The 18,951-nt window shown below is 48.4% G+C and overlaps 2 long non-coding RNA genes across 3 annotated transcripts in view; one reads left to right on the top strand and one right to left on the bottom strand.

Annotated features, from left to right (window-relative positions):
- LOC135056699 (uncharacterized) overlaps positions 1–17,989 on the bottom strand; it is an 83,802-nt gene extending 65,813 nt beyond the window's left edge. Inside the window, exon 1 of the long non-coding RNA XR_010244049.1 lies at positions 17,360–17,989. This is a non-coding gene — a long non-coding RNA (uncharacterized LOC135056699). The remainder of the gene's footprint in view (positions 1–17,359) is intronic.
- The window catches only part of LOC135056698 (uncharacterized), a 286,934-nt gene continuing 285,893 nt past the window's right edge, over positions 17,911–18,951 (top strand). The window contains exon 1 of one of the 2 annotated variants that reach the window (XR_010244047.1): positions 17,911–18,176. This is a non-coding gene — a long non-coding RNA (uncharacterized LOC135056698). The remainder of the gene's footprint in view (positions 18,177–18,951) is intronic. The other variant, XR_010244046.1, reaches the window with a different exon arrangement.

Here is an 18,951-nt window from a genome sequence, read left to right as displayed (position 1 = left end):
AACTTGTACCGAACAGAAACCTGCTTAAGATTAGCATGAACCTTTCTCCAAATTTGTCCAAAGTGTCGTAGAGTGGACGCTACAGCAGGAACCTCTATTATCGGAAGGCTTGGAAATTCCGGAACACGGGGATGGAACCCGTAGTTGACGAAAAATGGTGATTCCCCAGTGGAAGAATGAAACAAATGGTTATGGGCAAACTCCGCCCAAGGCAACAACTCCACCCAGTTGTCCTGTGAAGGAGAGAGATACAACCGAAGAAAAGTCTCTAGATCTTGATTGACTCGTTCCGTTTGTCCATTTGTTTGGGGATGATAAGCCGACGAAAACTTAAGTTTAATGTGTAGAGTTGAACAAAGGGCTTTCCAAAACCTGGCGGTGAACTGTACTCCACGGTCAGAAACAATCTCTTGTGGCAACCCATGCAAACGAAAATGTTCTCGGATAAACAATAGAGCCAGTTTCGGTGCTGTCGGAAGACCAGTCAAGGGCACAAAGTGTGCCATCTTCGAAAAACGGTCAACGATAACCCAAACGGTGTTGCAACCCTTGGAACAGGGCAAGTCAGTGATGAAGTCCATGGAAATGTGAGTCCAGGGTCTCACAGGGATAGGCAGAGGACGAAGTAACCCTGCAGGAGGCAGACGAGGAGATTTATGTTGTGTACATTGGGGACATGAATTAACGCAATCTTGTACATCCTTCCTCATGGTGTTCCACCAGTAAGACCTTTGCAGAAACTTGTACATCTTCTGAGCGCCGGGATGACCGGAAAACTTGGAGTTATGGACCCACCGTAGTATTCCTGGGCGGAATCTAGCTGGTACGGACATTCTTCCAGGAGGAGGAGCTGGAGTAGTTAAAGCAGCAGAGACAGAAACTGGATTCAGAATTAAACCCCGCTCCGGAGGTTCATCCTCGTCTGTGGGAACCTGTGAACGGGAAAGCGCATCTGCTTTAATATTGAGAGTCCCGGCACGGTACTTGATAATGAACGAGAATCGGGAAAAGAAAAGTGCCCATCTCGCCTGGCGAGGATTCAAACATTGTGCGGATTTGATGTACAGTAAATTCTTGTGATCCGTGTAGATGGTAAACACATGTTTAGCCCCTTCTAGAAGATATCTCCATTCTTCCAAGGCAGATTTGATTGCCAAGAGTTCCTGGTCTCCAATAGAGTAATTTCGTTCGGCTGGAGAGAATTTACGAGAGTGGAAGCCACACGGATGTAATTTCTTATCAGAGGAATGCTGGGAGAGGACAGCCCCCACCCCGACTGAAGATGCATCAACTTCTAAGAAGAAGGGTTCCTCGAAATTTGGTTGTTGGAGAACTGGAGCCGTCGTGAAAGCTAACTTTAAGCGAGAAAAAGCTACAATGGCTTCCGGAGGCCACAAACTAGGATTAGAACCCTTTCTCGTCAGGGCAGTAATGGGTGCAACAATGGTGGAGAAACCTTTAATGAATTTCCTGTAGTAGTTCGCAAAGCCCAGGAACCTTTGTATTGCTTTCAGGGAAAGAGGCTGAGTCCAATCACGAATGGCCGACAACTTTTCCGGATCCATGCGAAGCTCCGTCCCCGAGATGACATAACCGAGGAACGGAATAGATGTTACTTCAAAGGTACATTTGGAAAGCTTGGCGTAGAGATGATTCTCTTGTAAACGGTGTAGCACCTCTTTGACTTGAGTCCTGTGTTCGACAAGATTCTTGGAAAAAATCAGTATGTCGTCCAGATATACCACAACGCTCTGATACAGCATATCACGAAAGATTTCGTTGACGAATCCCTGGAAAACCGCGGGAGCATTACTAAGACCAAACGGCATCACCAAGTATTCGTAATGCCCATCTCGGGTATTAAAGGCAGTCTTCCATTCATCCCCCTCTCGGATGCGTATAAGATTATAAGCTCCTCTCAAGTCGAGTTTTGAAAAAATGCGGGCACCACGAACCCTATCAAATAACTCTGTGATTAGTGGCAAGGGGTATTTATTCTTAATAGTAATGTCGTTTAGGCCGCGGTAGTCGATGCATGGTCTCAACCCCCCGTCCTTTTTCTTCACGAAAAAGAAGCCTGCACCAGCAGGGGAGGAAGAGGGGCGAATGAATCCCTTGAGCATATTGGACTTAATATACTCCGACATGGCTTGAGTCTCGGGAAGAGACAGAGGATATGTGCGACCACGAGGTGGCGTCTTCCCTGGGACAAGGTCAATAGGGCAGTCCCAAGGCCTGTGAGGTGGTAACAGGTCAGCAGCTTGTTCCGAAAATACGTCCTTGTACCCTTGATATGCCTCCGGAATGTGCTCTTCATCCGTTTTGGAGGTAACACGGAGCGGACAAACAGGAGTAAGACAATTAGTGTGACAAAAGGAACTCCAGGACAGAATTTGTGACGACTTCCAATCGATGTGGGGGTTATGACTTTTCAGCCAAGGCATTCCAAGAACCAGATCATGGGGCATTTCTGGGATTACCAAGAGTTCCAAATCTTCCTGATGTAGAGCCCCGACCCGCAGCTTAACTGGCCCCGTGCGCCACATTATGAGACCTTTGGAAATTCTAGTCCCGTTGATAGCCGTCAGTGAAATTGGCCGCTCGATAGGCCGTAACTTTAAACCCAAACTTTGGGCACAGAAGGAAGAAACGAAGTTCCCTGCAGCTCCGGAATCCAATAGGGCTTCACAAGACCTGGAGACTGAATTGGAGACTAGAGTTACTGGAAGCAAGCAGTCCGAAGTTGGAGAAGCTTTTGTCGTAACTCCCAGCTTGACTCCTCCGGAACAAGCTAGGTCTGCCCGTTTCCCGGACGGACTTTACAAGATTTAAGAAAATGATCTGCGGCTCCACAGTAAAGGCAGAGTTTACCCTCACGACGACGCTGTCGTTCTTCCGGAGACAGTCGGGAGCGGTTAATTTGCATGGGCTCATCTGAGCTAGGTGAGGCCACCGGCCTAGGAGTAGGATTCCGGAACCTGGAACGATCCGAACGGTTACGTTCTCTTCCACGCTCCTGCATCCGAAGATCCACCTTGACGCAAAGGGAAATCAAATCTTCTAATGGATCCGGCAGATCTCTAGTAACCAGCTCGTCTTTCAGCCGGTCGGAAAGACCGTTCCAGAAGGCAGCTCTCAGGGCATCATTATTCCAGCGTAGTTCGGAAGCAATGGTCTGGAAATGAACCACGTACTGGCCCACGGAACGGGCGCCCTGCCGAACACGGAGCAAATCGGAAGAAGCAGTGGTCATTCTGCCGGGCTCGTCGAAAATCCTTCGAAAGGACGAGATGAAGTTGGTGTAGTTGGAAACCATGGGATCAGATCGTTCCCATAATGGAGACACCCAATCCAAAGCAGAACCTTCCAACAGAGAAATAATATATGCTACCTTGGACCGGTCTGTAGGAAAGTTGTGTGCAAGTAGCTCGAAATGTACCTCGCACTGGTTCAAGAAACCACGACAATTTTTGGGATTCCCATTATAGCGGGACGGAGTAGGCAACTGAAGGCGTGGAGTGACACCGGCCGATGGTTGAACATTGCTGGCAACGGCAACTGGTGCGACTGCTGGAACAGGAGCCGGAATTACTGAGGCCAGAGACGCCTGAATCTGATCCAGACGCCCGGACAACTGCTGGAGGTACTGCATCACCTGACCTTGTGCTGCTTCCTGACTTTGCACTCGAGAAGCCAGGTTCTGGATGGCACTAGAGTCCGTGTTCCGATCCCCCGAGTCCATGAGGCCTGAGTATACTATCACTGACCTGGTTTGGGAGTGTTGTGGACTCGGGGCTTCTTCCGATGACCGGGAAGAGGAACCGCCACTGGGTCGTAGTAGAGATGGCCGGATGTAGGTCTTCCTCATGCAGAACTAAGACGGCAGGCGGGAGGCCCAGAGGAATTCTTGTAGGTCTCCTGTAAGACAAGACTTGTAGAAATAATGAAGGCTGGGGTACTGAGATATTGGAGACACTGTGGTATTGAAGGCACTGAGGTACTGGGAGTACAGGGAGTGCTGGGAGACCCTTGGAGGCACGGAGGTGTTTGGAGGCACGGAGGTGCTTGGAGGCACGGAGGTGTTTGGAGACACCGAGGTGTTTGGAGGGACGAGGTGCTTGGAGGCACGAGGTGCTTGGAGACACGGAGGTAACTGGAGGCACGGAGGTGCTTTGAGGCGCGGAGGTGTTTGGAGGCACGGGGTGCTTGGAGGCACGAGGTGCTTGGAGGCACGGAGGTGCTTGGAGGCACGGAGGTAACTGGAGGCACGGAGGTAACTGGAGGCACGGAGGTAACTGGAGGCACGGAGGTGCTTGTAGGCACAGGATGCTTGGAAGCACAGGTTGCTTGTAGGCACAGGATGCTTGGAAGCACAGGATGCTTGCAGGGACAGGATGCTTGGAAGCACAGGATGCTTGCAGGGACAGGATGCTTGGAAGCACAGGATGCTTGCAGGGACAGGATGCTTGGAAGCACAGGATGCTTGCAGGGACGAGGGAGCTCTGGATCATAGCTTCCACAGGAGAAACGAAGATACTCAGGCATCGGATCTCTGCCTGGTATCTGATTTTAAATTCCCCGCCCTAGCCTGATTGGCGGAGCAGGCAGGTGACGTCAGACCTGCTCCGCCTCCTTGCCCTTGCTTGTGATGGCGGCGCCCTTGCTTCCGGGAAGCCGCCGGAGAGCAGCGCCGACCCGCCGCTGAAGCCGGAGACTGACAGGGGAAGAGAGGCGCCGGGCAGACCAGGCCACCCGCAGGGACAAGCGCGGTCGCCGCTGCCCGAGGTTCGTGACAAGGGGTATGCAGCAGTTAGGGATAGGGTTAGATTAGATTAGGGTTAGGCGGCAATCAGGGATAGGGTTAGATTAGGGGTATGCTGCAATTAGGGATATGCTTAGATTAGGGGTATGCTGCAATTAGGGATAGGGTTAGATTAGATTAGGGGTATGCAGCAATTAGGGAGAGGGTTCGATTAGGGTTATGCTGCAATTAGGGATAGGGTTAGATTAGGGGTATGCTGCAATTAGGGATAGGGTTAGGCGGCAATTAGGGATAGGGTTAGATTAGGGTTATGCTGCAATTAGGGATAGGGTTAGATTAGAGGTATGCTGCAATTAAGGATAGGGTTAGATTAGATTAGGGGTATGCAGCAATTAGGGATGGGGTTAGATTAGGGGTATGCAGCAATTAGGGATAGGGTTAGATTAGGGGTATGCTGCAATTAGGGATAGGGTTAGATTAGGGGTATGCTGCAATTAGGGTAAGGATGAAATTAGGGTTGGTTTAAGATTAGCGTTAGGGTTAGGTTTAATTTGAATATATTATAATCTACAATCTGTCAACATGCATAATATTGACATTCTGGCAATTTCGACATTCTGAACATGTTGACAGTTTTAATTCCGACCTTCAGACCATATCAGCATTATGCTGTCATCATCCTGAATGTCAACAAAATATATGTTTCCTGATTTGCCTCTTTGCCGAGGTGAAGCAGGAAGCAGCAGTGCCGAGATGTACTAACATTTAACATCTCGGATGCCGAAGTGGGGTAGTGAATTCGGTGCCAGACCTCCCACAGTGAATCAGCGTAGTGCTGCTGCGTTGTGTCTCTCTCCCAGCCAGCTCTAGTGAGCTTGGGCGAGATCCCACTACTCTTGGAGCCAGCACCAGCCTCAGCCTGTCCCTGGCTGTAGTGTATGGGCAACAACACCTGCAGCTGACGAAATTGATAGCTGCATGTGTCATAACAGTCAGAGCTACTGACCGTTCATTGCCTGCCACATCAGTGTGCTAACTTTTAGACAGGTGCTTGGGCATACACCGCATTAATGCATAGGAGGCGGTATTAATGCACACAATGGGGGTCATTCCGAGTTGATCGCTTGCTAGCAACTTTTTGCAGCGCTACGATCAGGTTAATTCTCGGCAAAACTGCGCATGCGTATGCACCGCATTGCGCAGGCGTGTCATATGGGTACAGAGAGGATCGGTGCTGGGCGATGGATTTAACAAAGAATCCATTTGCACAGCTGATCGCAAGGCGATTGACAGAAAAAGGGCGTTTGTGGGTTTCAACTGACCGTTTTCTGGGAGTGTTTGCAAAAACGCAGGCGTGTCCAAGCGTTTGCAGGCCGGGTGTCTGACGTCAATTCCGGGACCAAAAAGTCTGAAGTGATCGCAGCGGCTGAGTAAGTCCAGAGCTAGGGGAAGAGAGATGCAGATGCACACTCTTAGCACTAAGAACACTGATAATCAAAACTGTAAAAGGATAGACAGTCAATAGGTCAACCACATATGATTGATATGCAAATGGTTGACACGAAAACATTTTATTTTTTTACTTTTTGGGGTGTCATTTTGTATGTTTCAGCATATATGCTGCATTAATGCGATTAGTGTGCCCGTGCCCTGTCCCCGTGAGGCCCGCATCACTCACCATGCTTCAGGGAAGGTGGTTCGCTATTGTAGTCCACGGAGATGGTACATGAGGTAAAAGTTGATAAAAATGAAAAAAATAAATAAATAAATAACTTTTGTTGACCATATGTGTGTCGATCCTTGTCATGTTGACCTTTTCAAACTGTCAACCTTTTGCATGTCGTCCATATGGGGTCGACCTACTGTCTATTTTGAGACTGTCTATTCAGTGTCTGGAACTCCTCTCAGACTCTCTTCTCGACATATTCCAACTGTCATTTCTATTATTGTTATTCGTTGTCTGTACATTGTTTAATATTGTTTAATGTGTTCTCTGCTCTCCCCAGCGGCGTAAATTCATCCCAGTCACCCGAGGGCAAGTTAGAGTTTGGTGCCCCCCCACGTAAGAAAAAAAGGAAAACTAATATGGTGTCTGTGAGTTTATAGATATATAAACACACACAATATACATAATTATATAGATAGTAATCTCCGCCGGTCTACAGGGACCGGAGCCCGCAGTGAATTGGCAGGGCTCCAGCTACGCTGTTATTCTGCCATCTGCAGCATGCAGAATCAACGTTCACCAGCGGACCCCGTCTCACAGTACAGTAGCAGCTGGTGTACCGTCGCTTCCTGCAGTGCAGGCTGAGTGGTACCAGGCAGAAGCTGTCCTGTCTCGCAGGGGCGTAGCCAGAACTTTGTGGGCCCCATAGCAACATTTTGAAGGGGCCCCCGTCCCAATGCTTCTAGAGAGACACTTCTCTGCAGCAGTTATTTTTATGCCCTATAGTAGTGCCCTAGTTCATTTTCTGAACCATAGTAGAGCCTTTTTTAATGTTATGCCCCATAGTAGTGCCCTAGTTTCTTTTATGAATCGTATTAGTGCTTAAGTCCACCAGATGTCACATTCCAGAGCGGGTGTGGTTCATCAAATCGACAGTATCTAGGTCGACAATGTTTAGGTCGACCACTATAGGTCGACAGTCACTAGGTCGACATGGATGGAAGGTCGACAGGGTTTCTAGGCCGACATGTGCTAGGTCGACAGGTCTAAAGGTCGACATGAGGATTTTTTTTTTTGTATCGTTTTCTTCGTAGAGTGACCGGGATCCCAAATTAGTGCACCGCGTCCCCTCGCATGGCTCGCTTCGCTCGCCATGCTTCGGGCATGGTGCCTTCGCTCCGCTGCCGCTTTGCTCGGCACAGATTACGGTTCCAATCGTAGTCCACGTGGATCGTTAAGTATGAAAAAATTCAAAAAAAAGAAAAAAAATGTGAAAAACTCATGTCGACCTTTAGACCTGTCGACCTAGCATGTGTCGACCTAGAAACCCTGTCGACCTTCCATCCATGTCGACCTAGTGACTGTCGACCTAAACATTGTCGACCTAGATACTGTCGATCTTCAGACCGGATCCCTTCCAGAGCTGCCAGTACACATTATGCCGCACAGTATCCCCAATTCACATTCTGATATATACAGTAGTGCTCCCTGTTCATAGTGGGCCTCATTACAGTGTCCCACTGTAACATTAAAATGCCCTCCAGTTCATTATATACCACACTACAATGAGCAGGTCCAGAGGCATACCTAGATATATTGTACCACCCAATGGCAAAAAATGTATATAACATATGTAACTGTGACAGTGAAGGTGGGCCCCTCTCAGCCCCATAGCAGCAGCACTGCCTGTATCTATGGTAGCTACGCCCTTGCTGTCCCTTATTGCAGGTGTTAGCAGGGATCTTGAGAAAGAGCCAATCAAATTGGCAGAACTTTATTAGAAGAGCAGCTGTCACACTCGGATCCCGCTGTGAACCACACTGGTGCTGCTGTACATGGAGGTGGCCCTTCAGGGCTAGGAGCCCTGAGGGAGGTGTCTCCATTGCCTCTGGAAGTTACACCCCTAGCACACCACTATGTACCGTCAGGGGCGTTTTAAGAGAGGAGGAGGCCTGGGTGCAGCCTCCTCCGTTCGGGCCCCCTCCTCTCTGCTGGCAGCGCTGAGAGTCTGAGCACTAGAGGGCTCAGACTCTACTGCGCATGCGCAGATCTCCGGGAAAATGGCGCGGTGGCCATTTTCCCTGAGATTTCTCTACTGCGCATGCGCAGAACTCCGTGAAAATGGCCGCTGGGCCATTTTCACTGAGTTTTAACACCGCCGTGGACGTTGCCACGGGACTCTGGAGGGGTGAGTATTCACAAAATGGGTGCAGCGTATGCGGTGGGGGCCCCCTCTGGACTCAGGGGCCCGTGCGCACCGCACACACTGCACCCATTATAGAAACGCCAGTGTGTACCGTGCTGTGGGACATTTGTGACACCTTACAAATGAATGATAATAATAATAGTAAGACTTGCCAATTCTCTACCAGCTGTGGCACAATGCAGCTGATGTCTGGCTAGAATTTCTGCACCTTACAGTTTATCTGATTCAAGCAAAAGAATTTTATATATGTACCTTAATAGGACATACTGTAGCTGCCACAAGAAGCATATTTACTAAAGGTTGATTTGCATTCATTTTTAACTATTTTAAATCGATGAAAATCAATAAAAAATTGGTGAATATACCCCAAGGTGTCTGTGCTTTCAATGCGTGAACTGTATAGTAAAGGGAAGTGTCCTTACTATACAGCAGCACAGCGGTCTGTCATCTCTAGTAGGAGATCTCAGTTAATACGAGATGTTTGGAGCAGTTTGTGAACCATCTCTCTTCACGTTACAATTTTGGAAGGGAAATTATTTTACACACCTTGCTGCAAAAACAAACTGGTGAATGCACTTTGTCTGCGCAGTATAGTCACACACTGTACTGAGACACGGGAGGACAGCCTCGTTCATTTACACATGTATACTTACAGCCATTAATTATGCTGAATGAAGCCTTATCTCAGCTGTCTTGTGTTTTAAGGTGTAACTATTCGGAACACACTGAAATAAATAAATATGCATATTCTAAAACTTCATATAAAAATAATTTATTGTATTTAATGGGTTTACTGCGGGCTGCCGTCCTGGTGGGTGTTGCTGCCCCTGATATACAGGGTATGCAGTCAATTTACCTCCAATCAAAATCCCGACAAGGTCAAAATCCTGACATGGACAAAATACCGACGGTCAAAATCCCGACAAGGTCAAAATTCTGACATGGACAAAATACCGACATTTAAATACCGAGAAGGTCAAAATACCGACATGTAAAATGCCAACAGGTCAAAATGCCGACATGAGTTTTTCATGATTTTTTTAATTGAAACCGACTTGTTCATACTTTACCAACCCAGTGGACCTGGAGGGGGAATAATAAGATTTTACTCACCGGTAAATCTATTTCTCGTAGTCCGTAGTGGATGCTGGGGACTCCGTAAGGACCATGGGGAATAGACGGCCTCCGCAGGAGACTGGGCACTCTAAGAAAGATTTAGTACTACTGGTGTGCACTGGCTCTCCCTCTATGCCCCTCCTCCAGACCTCAGTTGAGGAAACTGTGCACGGAAGAGCTGACATTACAAGGAAAGGATTTTGGAATCCAGGGTAAGACTCATACCAGCCACACCAATCACACCGTATAACTTGTGATAACATACCCAGTCAACAGTATGAACAACAACAGAGCATCAGACAAACCTGATGCAACCATAACATAACCCTTATTTAAGCAATAACCATATACAAGTATTGCAGAAGAAGTCCGCACTTGGGACGGGCGCCCAGCATCCACTACGGACTACGAGAAATAGATTTACCGGTGAGTAAAATCTTATTTTCTCTAACGTCCTAGTGGATGCTGGGGACTCCGTAAGGACCATGGGGATTATACCAAAGCTCCCAAGCGGGCGGGAGAGTGCGGATGACTCTGCAACACCGAATGAGCAAACACAAGGTCCTCCTCAGCCAGGGTATCAAACTTGTAGAACTTTGCAAAAGTGTTTGAACCCGACCAAGTAGCTGCTCGGCAAAGCTGTAATGCCGAGACCCCTCGGGCAGCCGCCCAAGAAGAGCCCACCTTCCTTGTGGAATGGGCTTTTACTGATTTTGGAGGCGGCAAGCCAGCCGCAGAATGAGCCTGCTGAATCGTGTTACAGATCCAGCGAGCAATAGTTTGCTTTGAAGCAGGAGCACCCAGCTTGTTGGATGCATACAGGATAAACAGCGAGTCAGGTTTCCTGACTCCAGCCGATCTGGCTACATAAATCTTCAAAGCCCTGACTACATCTAGTAACTTGGAATCCTCCAAGTCACGAGTAGCCGCAGGCACCACAATAGGTTGGTTCACATGAAAAGATGACACCACCTTTGGCAGAAATTGCGGACGAGTCCGTAATTCTGCCCTGTCCATATGGAAAACCAGATAGGGGCTTTTACATGACAAAGCCGCCAATTTTTGACCACTTTCCACGTGAGATATTTTAACTCCATGGTCTTAAGCGGCTCAAACCAATGACATTTCAGGAAACTCAACACCACGTTAAGATCCCAAGGTGCCACTGGTGGCACAAAAAAGGGGCTGAATATGCAGCACTACCTTTACAAACGTCTGAACTTCAGGTAGAGAAGCTAGGTTTTGTATGAAAGAAAATGGATCGGGCCGAAATCTGGACCTTAATGGACCCCAATTCTAGGCCCAAAGTCACTCCCGACTGTAGGAAGTGAAGGAAACGGCCCAGCTGGACTTCCTCTGTAGAGGCATTCCTGGCCTCACACCCAGCAACATATTTTCGCCGTATACGGTGATAATGTTTAGCCGTCACGTCCTTCCTAGCCCTTATCAGCGTAGGAATAACCTCATCCGGAATCCCTCTTTTCTACTAGGATCCGGCGTCCAACCGCCATGCCGTCAAACGCAGCTGCGGTAAGTCTTGGAACATACAAGGTCCCTGCTGCAACAGATCCTGCCCTAGAGGCAGAGGCCATGGGTCCTCTGTGAGCATTTCTTGCAGCTCTGGATACCAAGTCCTTCTTGGCCAATCCGGAACAATGAGTATTGTTCTCACTCCTCTTTTCCTTATGATTCTCAGCACCTTGGGTAAGAGAGGAAAAGGAGGAAACACATAAACCGACTGGAACATCCACGGTGTCACCAGTGCGTCTACAGCTATCGCCTGAGAGTCTCTTGACCTGGCACAATACCTCTGTAGCTTTTTGTTGAGGCGGGATGCCATCATGTCCACCTGTGGCAGTTCCCACCGACCTACAATCTGCGCGAAGACTTCTTGATGAAGTCCCCACTCTTCCGGGTGGAGGTCGTGCCTGCTGAGAAAGTCTGCTTCCCAGTTGTCCACTCCCGGAATGAACACTGCTGACAGTGCGCTTACGTGATTCTCCGCCCAGCGAAGAATTCTTGTGGCTTCTACCATCGCCACCCTGCTCCTTGTGCCGCCTTGGCGGTTTACATGAGCCACTGCGGTGATATTGTCTGACTGAATCAGAACCGGTTGGTCGCGAAGCAGGGTCTCCGCTTGACTTAGGGCGTTGTATATGGCCCTTAGTTCCAGGATATTGATGTGAAGGCAAGTCTCCTGCCTGACCACAGCCCTTGGAAATTTCTTCCCTGTGTGACTGCCCTCCACCCTCGGAGGCTTGCATCCGTGGTCACCAGGACCCAGTCCTGAATGCCGAATCTGCGACCTTTGAGAAGATGAGCACTCTGCAGTCACCACAGGAGAGACACCCTGGCTCTGGGGGATAGGGTGATTAACCAATGCATCTGAAGATGTGATCCGGACCACTTGTCCAGTAAGTCCCATTGGAAGGTCCTCGTATGGAACCTGCCGAAGGGAATGGCCTCGTATGATGCCACCCTCCTTCCCAGGACTCGAGTGCAGTGATGCACTGGCACCTGTTTTGGTTTTAATAGATTCCTGGCCAGTGTCACGAGCTCCTGAGCTCTCTCTATCGGGAGATAAACCCTTTTCTGGTCTGTGTCTAGGATCATGCCTAGGAGAGGCAGATGAGCTGTAAGAACCAACTGCGACTTTGGAATATATAGAATCCAGCCGTGTTGCCGTTACACTTCCAGAGAAAGTGATACGCTGTTCAGCAACTGCTCTCTTGATCTCGCTTTTATGAGGAGATCGTCCAAGTACGTGATAATAGTGACACCTTGCTTCCGCAGGAGCACCATCATTTCCGCCATTACCTTGGTGTTCTCAAGGCCGTGGAGAGACCAAACTGCAACGTCTGAAATTGGTAATGAAAATCCCGTACCGCAATTCTGAGGTACGCCTGATGAGGTGGATAAATGGGGACATGAAGGTATGCATCCTTTATGTCCCGAGTCACCATAAAATCTCCCCCTTTCAGGCTTGCAATAACCGCTCTTAGCGATTCCATCTTGAACTTGAACCCTTTCAGGTATATGTTCAGGGATTTTAAATTCAATATGGGTCCGACCGAACCGTCTGGTTTCGGGACTACAACATGGTCGAATAATAACCCCCTCCTTGTTGAAGGAGGGGAACCTTGACCACCACCTGTTGAAGATACAATTTGTGAATTGCAGTTAACACTGTTTCCCTCTCGTGGGGGGAAGCCGGCAGGGCCGTCGGTGAGGGGGCATCTTCTCAAAGTCCAGCTTGTATCCCTGAGACACAATATCTATTGCCCAGGGATCTAACAGGGAGTGAACCCACTTGTGGCTGAACTTACGAAGGCGTGCCCCCACCGGGCCTAGCTCCGCCTGTGGAGCCCCAGCGACATGCGGTGGATTTTTGTAGAGGCCGGGGAGGACTTCTGTTCCTGGGAACTAGCTGTGTTGTGGCAGCTTCTTTCCTCTGACCTCGCCTCTGGCAAGAAAGGACGCACCTCGGACTTTCTTGTTTCTTTATTCGAAAGGCTGCATTTGATAATGTCATGCTTTCCTAGGCTGTGCAGGAATATAAGGCAAAATATCAGAATTACCAGCTATAGCTGTGGAGACCAGGTCCGAGAACCCTTCTCCACACAATCCTCAGCCTTCCATATGCCTCTTAAGTCGGCATCATCTGTCCATTGCATATTCTACAGGACACGTCAAGCAGAAATCGACATAGCTTTGACTCTAGGACCCAGTATACTCATGTCTCTTTGGGCATGTTTTATATATATATATATATATATATATATATATATATACCTATCTCTTAAGACAGCATCTTTAATATATATATATATATCTCTATATATACATATATATCTATATATATATCTATATGCATACTAGGGTCTCAATCTCTGCTGATAAGGTACCTGTCCACGCTGCCACAGCGCTATTAACCCATGCCGACACAATCGCCGGTCTGAGTAGTGTACTAGAATGTGCACGCTATCTGCAGGATCCCTGAGAATAGCTAGTGCTACCTTCTGTGCAAACGTGACACCCTAGGGGAAGATTCCCATCACATCCTGGCCCTACTGGGGAAAGGATACTGCCTGAGAATTTTTTGTGGGAAGCTGCAGTCTCTTGTCTGTAGATTCCCGCTCTTTTTCCTCATGAGAGGAGGGAAATTTACCTCAGCTTTCTTCCCCTTAACATGTGTACCCTTGTGTCAAGGACAAATGAGTCATCAGTGATATGCAAATCATCTTTTATTACAATAATCATATATTGAATACCTTTCAGCCATTTTGGCTGTAACTTTGCATTATCGTAGTTGACACTGGAGTCAAACTTCGTGTCGATATCAGTGTTTATTATTTTGGATAGTGAGCATTGTGAGACTCTGAAGGTCTCTGTGACATAGGGACAGACATGGGTAGATTTCCTGTCTGTTCTCTAATCTTTTGTGCAATAAATTCACCTCAGCACTTACACATATCCAAACAGGTGTCGGCGTTGTCGACGGAGACACCCTCTCACACACATATTTGCCCTATCTCCTCCTTAGGGGAGCCTTTTAACTCAGTCATGTCGACACACGTACCGACACACCACACACACAGGGGATGCTCTATTTGAAGACAGTTCCCCCACAAGGCCCTTTGGAGAGACAGAGAGAGAGTATGCCAGCACACACCCCAGCGCTATATGACCCAGGAATCACACAGTAACTTAGTGTTAACCCAGTAGCTGCTGTATATATTGTTTATACGCCAAATTTATGTGCCCCCCCCCCCTCTCTTTTTCACCCTCTCTATCGTGCTTCTGCAGGGGAGAGCCTGGGGAGCTTCCTCTCAGCGGAGCTGTGGAGAGAAAATGGCGCTGGTGAGTGCTGAGGAAGAAGGCCCCGCCCCCTCAGCGGCGGGCTTCTCCCGCGATTTTGTGTAAAATTAATGGCGGGGGCTCATGCATATAACAATGTCCAGCTGTATATATGCTGCTTTTTGCCAGGAGGTAATCAATTGCTGCCCAGAGCGCCCCCCCCTGCGCCCTGCACCCTACAGTGACCGGAGTGTGTGGGTTAGTGTGGGCGTAATGGCGCACAGCTGCAGTGCTGTGCGCTACCTCAAATGAAGACAGGAGTCTTCTGCCGCCGATTTTGACGTCTTCTTGCTTCAACCCGCCGGCTTCTGTCTTCTGGCTCTGCGAGGGGGACGGCGGCGCGGTTCCGGGAACGGACGACCAAGGTTAGGTTCCTGTGTTCGATCCCTCTGGAGCTAATGGTGTCCAGTAGCCTAAGAAGCGCAACCTAGCCGCAGTTAGTAGGTTTGCTTCTCTCCCCTCAGTCCCACGTAGCAGAGAGTCTGTTGCCAGCAGAAGCTCTCTGAAAATAAAAAACCTAACTAAAATACTTTCTTATTAGCAAGCTCAGGAGAGCTCACTAAAATGCACCCAGCTCTGTCCGGGCACAGATTCTAACTGAGGTCTGGAGGAGGGGCATAGAGGGAGGAGCCAGTGCACACCAGTAGTACTAAATCTTTCTCAGAGTGCCCAGTCTCCTGCGGAGCCCGTCTATTCCCCATGGTCCTTACGGAGTCCCCAGCATCCACTAGGACGTTAGAGAAATAATAGTGTGCCGAGCGCAGCGAGGCACCGTGGCCGAAGCATGGCGAGCACAGTGAGCCATGCGAGGGGACGCGGTACACTTAAATAGTGTCCATGTCGAACTATGTCAACATACACACAAAAAAAACAATGAAAAATGCATGTTGGTATTTTGACCTGTCGGCATTTTACATGTCGGTATTTTGACCTTGACTGTATTTTAAATGTCGGTATTATGTCCATGTCGTGATTTTGACCTTGTCGGGATTTTGACCATTGGTCAATTGCTGTTGGGATTTCAACCGTCCGGATTTTGATTGGAGGTATTTCATACCGATCCCGATATACAGTATTGCAGTGACGAGACCCATAGTGTGATGGTATCCGGTTTTTAGGTCAACAGCACTTAGGTCGACCGCTATTGGTCAACATGGTCATTAGGTTGCCATGGTCAACAGGTTGACATGGCAAAGGTTGACACATGAAAAGATCGACATGAGTTTTTCACATATTTTTTCTTCATTTTTTTTTACTTTTTCATACTTTACAATCCACGTGGACTACGATTGGGAATAGTAACCTGTGCCGAGCGCAGCGAGCCATACGAGGGGACACGGTGCACTAATTGGGGTTCCTGGTCACTTTACAAAGAACACCCAAAAAAATATAAAAAATTCAAGTCACCCTTTTCCATTTCGACCGAATGACCGTGTTGACCTATTTTAGATGTCGACCTAGTCGCTGTTGACCAATAGTGGTCGACCTAATGACTGTCAACCTAGTTACTGTTGACACTATGATCCACACCCAGTGTGACAGATACTGTATACTGTCATCGTGGTTCAAAAGGAAGCTGGTTGCTGGCGGGATATCAGTTTCTCTGTTGGCCCTTGTCAGTCTGAGCTATGCAGAAATATGGCGTCTACTAAATGTTTTTCTCGGCAAACAGAGATGTTCTGACATTCAAGGAAATGTAAGACAGGACAGTTCACCTTCTGAAACGTGTGCAAATATTTGTCCAACTCTAGTTCCACATTAAACATTTACCCTTGTAACGCACCTGGATTATCACCTGGCCCTGCTCACTCTGGCACTGTTAGCGCTGGCTGTTAAACGGTTTTTAAATGTTTTTCCTTTTTTCTCCTGAGCTCTAATTCCCTGTAAAATGCATCAGGATAGTGGGAAATGTAACCTACTTTTATCCGTAAAGGAATGAATGAGCCCCTGGCCAAAGTCACACTTGGTGAAAGACCCTGTAACAGTGTTGGTAAGATTATGTTATGTCAATAATTAATTGTATGATAAAGTCACATAAAGTAGTTATTTTCATATGTACTAAGGTTGGGTCTTAGGGGGTCATTCCGAGTTGATCGCTAGCTGAAAATGTTCGCTGCGCAGCGATGATGCAAAGAAACGGTAACTTCTGCGCATGCGTTTGCAGCTCAATGCGCACGCGGCCGATGTTGTTTCGCATAAGGTCTAGCGATGCATTTCAGTCGCACTGCTGGCCGCAGAGTGATTGACAGGAAGAGGGCGTTTCTGGGTGTCAAGTCAACTGACCGTTTTCAGGGAGTGTTCAAAAAACGCAGGCGTGCCAGGAAAAATGCAGGCGTGGCTGGAAAAATGCAGGCGTGGCTGGGCGAACGCTGGGTGTGTTTGTGACGTCAATACAGGAACTGAACAGTCTGAAGTGATCGCAAGCGCTGAGTAGGTCTGAAGCTACTCTGAAACTGCACAAAATTATTTTGTAGCCGCTCTGCGATCCTTTCGTTCGCACTTCTGCTAAACTAAAATACACTCCCAGTGGGAGGCGGCATAGCGTTTGCACGGCTGCTAAAAACTGATAGCGAGCGATCAACTCGGAATGACCCCCATAGTACATATGAAAATGCGGTAAAACCCCCGAAAACGGGGGTTTTACCGCATTTTCCCTTTAGTACAAATGTAAGTAACTGTACTGTGAAGACAGTCAAAATTGAAAAATAAGGACATTTGCAAGTGCTGCTTTGCAGTCAGCTTAGATGCTTACCACATACTGTCGCTATACAGTGTACTGTGCACCTGCCTTGTCTCCATACAGTCATGCATCTTGTGTATTGTATGTCTCTGATTTATAATGTTGCTTCCCTGTATCTGTAGTATGTATCTCCGGCACTTGGTGCATGCTGGGATCATCGCCCACTTTCCTTCAGCAATAATTTATTTTCATTCCTTTCATGTTTTCTGAAATACACGGATAATGGGTTTCCAGATCAGAGATGCCTTATAAAGGGAATCACCCAGTGATACAATGCACATCTAGTCAGAATCACCTTGTCAACATTTCAACCATCACAACAAGGTCAGAGAAGTGGGAGAGACCCCTCAGATCAATATGGAGGAATGGCATCATTATTTGATGCTGCTGGGTGACACTGCACTGACTCCCGTCCCCCATCCCTTCCACATGCTGACCGGTCCTCACTATAATCACATGGGTCAAATTCACCGACAAGATCAACACACTGGCACCTTGTAACGCACCATAATACTGAGAACACCCAAGAAATCTGGGTAGGGCCAAGGGGGTCATTCCGACCCTTTGGCACGCTGCAGTTTTCCGCAGCCGTGCAAAGGGGTCAAAACTGCGCATGCGCGCTGGTGGCAATGCGCAGGCGCTTTGCCGTGCAGTGACGAAATGGACGAAGAAAGCGTTCGCATTGGCGAACGCTAGAAGATTGACAGGAGGAGGCCGGCCGGGGGTGTCTACTCACCGTTTTGAAGGCGTGTCCAGTCAAACGCAGGCATGTCCAGCCGTCTCCAGGGAGGGTTCTTGATGTCAGCTCCGGACAAGATCATCGCAGCGGGTGAGTAAGTCCTGAGCTGTGCAGAAACTGCACAAAGTTTTGTTTGTGTAGCTCTCTGCACAGCGAATCCCCCCTCCCCTGTGATTGCAGCAGTGTTAAAAGTAGACTAGTAGCGATCAGGTCGGAATCACCCCCTAAGTCTCCAAGGGTGGCGGCTAGGGATAACCACCCCTCCTAAAGCCTAACCCTAATTCCCCTGCTAACCCCTAACACCAACCCTCCCCCTGTACCCTAGACTGAACCCCAACAATTACCTTCGGGATATCGGCTGTCGCTGTTCAGGCTCGGGTCTTCTGAGTGGTGTTTGGGATTCCGGCGTTGGTCACATGACCGCTGGTATCCTGGCTGCCGGCATGCCGAACGCATTCAATCTGATGGGTCTCAGGTGGTTGTACATTTTACACTTCATAACTAGTGAGTGGAGCATGAAGTCTGATGGATAAAAGGTGCTTTGATCTTTATCAACTGCAGCTTAAAATCATAAAAGTGGCTATTTGGGATTTGTGTTCTTGACTTTTCACAAAGCATTTTAATGACTTGTGTAAGCAAAATAAATGTATTAGGACCCATAGTAGGCCCAAATAAATAGATAAAGTGGAGACGGATAAAGGGGGTCATTCCGAGTTGATCGTAGCTGTGCTAAATTTAACACAGCTACGATCAGGCACTCAGACATGTGGGGGGATGCCCAGCACAGGGCTAGTCCGCCCCGCATGTCAGTGCCGCCTCCCTCCCCCCGCGCAGAAGTACAAAGGCATCGCACAGCAGCGATGCC

Source organism: Pseudophryne corroboree, chromosome 3 (assembly GCF_028390025.1).
Source record: "Pseudophryne corroboree isolate aPseCor3 chromosome 3, aPseCor3.hap2, whole genome shotgun sequence".
Lineage (NCBI taxonomy): Eukaryota > Metazoa > Chordata > Amphibia > Anura > Myobatrachidae > Pseudophryne > Pseudophryne corroboree.
The sequence above is the reverse complement of the archived record's forward strand: the minus strand, read 5'-3'. Positions and strand labels throughout refer to the sequence as shown.